Genomic DNA, 2,192 nt, shown 5'->3' with positions numbered 1-2,192 from the left:
CTCCTTGAAAATGGCCATATATAGAAAGGGTGACAACATCCGATTGCTTGGCAGAGTGCCAAAGTAGTGTTGTTGCAGTCGTCTTCCTAGCCGCTGATAAAGACTCTCGCCTAGCAGTGGTTGGCACGGTATATGAAACCAGGGGCGGGACATACCACTGCGGTGGGAGTGTACTCTATTAAGGAGAGCACTTGTCAGTCCCATGGGTGTCCTTAGGGACCATCTCAAAATTTACTGATGCAAAAAAAGAGGAACAGTGTTTGTCTGGGGGGAGTTTTCTAGGTGCTCAGTGTTCACAGAGAGACTAACACTGTTCTTCTATTTTGGCATCAGTCAATTTTGAGATGGTCCCTTTAGAGAGGTTCCACTTGACTGTGAACACCATTTCCATTTCCAGAGGTATTCTGTGGAGATGATCTTGTGTCACCAAAAACAAACAGGACATCCTATAAATACAAAATATTTATTGTTAAAAAAAAATTAAAATATTCGTTCCTTTTCAGAATACATCCAACTTCTACTGAATGAGGTATTGAGACTTCGAGAGAAAATGCCCTCGTACAGCACTGCATTGGCCAATAGAGAAGATCGCATCAAGTCTACACCCAAGCCAGTCTGTACGAAATACACGAAACGTCAAACCAAACTTGAGGTCGTGGATAGCCGGAAGACTCGATTTAATCGGACGCTCAACTCTTTGGATAACGTAAGCCAGTGTACTCCTCTGAGGGCCAGGTAGAGCGAATCTTGTCACGAGCACAGACTGGAAGAGGAAGTCTTTGCTTTTTGCCCAAACGTTGCCAGCACCAGCGCACAAATCTGCGGTATGCAAGGTATCTCCGTAACCTGAAAAGACAGTTTGAGAGAAAATTTGAGTTCAGATGAAACATAATGCATACAATGTAGTATGGTCATGAATCCTTTGTGCTGAAGGCAGTTGTTTCTGTTTTGTAAATAAATAGGAAGTGTACATGTACAAGTTTCTGTTATTTTACTTATTTCAACTTACTTGTGCATTGGCTGATCATTTCCTATTGGCCCTTGATCTTAGATAAATTCATACATGGCACTTTCCAGGACATATCGGTCAAGGCAGTTGCTTGCGAATCCGGGATGCAGAGTTATGCAGGCAACTCCATCTGGCTCATAACTTTCCTTCTTGGCCAGAACTGGGGAATAGTCACTGCAGCACATCGACTCTGTTCCAGTGATTTGAGCTGTGCAGTTTCCACAGTCACACCTGAAGTGATAAACGTTTACATATTTACAAAAAATGATGATTAACACTAGACCAGTTGCCAGTTGCCCTCCTTGGCTTCCCTCAGTCTCAGTGATGATGAGGCCGAGTCCATGACATGGCAGATGGCAAATGTCCTTCAGAGACTGTTCAAATACATACAACCATTGAACCAATACAAAGCCATCCAAGAAGTGCCAGAGCATCAGATAAAGTCCAATTGTGTATAGTAGTAGTGGATGCATGTCATGATGTAGTGCTGTGTGCATAGAGAACAGAGTGAGAATGTAAACAAAACTTGCCATTTTCTGTTGCCTGCACGTTCAGGGCGTTCATCCTCCACTTCCTCATCACTTTCGTCCGAATGATCACTCTCATTATGATCTAGTGATATCAATGGCTCGAACATGTATGGCTCAACGTTTAAATATCCTTCTGTATCGACCAAAACATCCTCAAATTCACTGCTCTCACTCTCTGAACTGTATGCGGAAGCCATCTTGCTTTGTTCTGACTGACCTGACCTACGTCATCAAAAAATCCCTAGCGGCCACATGTGGAACTAATCTAAAGTTGTGTGTGGTGGGAAATTCAAATAGTTTCAAATTGAAAATTGAAATAACTAAATAATGACTTTATTATTAGAATTTTTTTAATGTCTGGGATCTTGTTTTTTTAACCCTCAACATATTTCATGAGTATCAAGCATGTTTTCAAACCTTGATATATGACCTTTAAGTGATGCACAGAGGGAAATAATACTTTCAGAAACGAAACCAGGGGAATAATGCATGCAGTATTCAGGGTTGAATTGCCGCAGTCTGCATTACAGACAAATTTTTAAGGATGTTTTCCGAGATTCTGCTGTTGGAAGAGGATATCATCGCGGGAGAAATAAGACAACAGTTCTCATCATATCTTAATCACTGTGAAGAGGCAAGCCCTCGAACGATGT

General features: G+C 41.7%; 1 pseudogene; it reads right to left on the bottom strand.

The window, feature by feature from the left end:
* Positions 1-513: 513 nt before the first annotated feature.
* On the bottom strand, positions 514-1,953 carry LOC135497070 (uncharacterized; annotated as a pseudogene).
* Positions 1,954-2,192: the final 239 nt, after the last annotated feature.

Source organism: Lineus longissimus, chromosome 12 (assembly GCF_910592395.1).
Source record: "Lineus longissimus chromosome 12, tnLinLong1.2, whole genome shotgun sequence".
NCBI lineage: Eukaryota > Metazoa > Nemertea > Pilidiophora > Heteronemertea > Lineidae > Lineus > Lineus longissimus.
The sequence above is the reverse complement of the archived record's forward strand: the minus strand, read 5'-3'. Positions and strand labels throughout refer to the sequence as shown.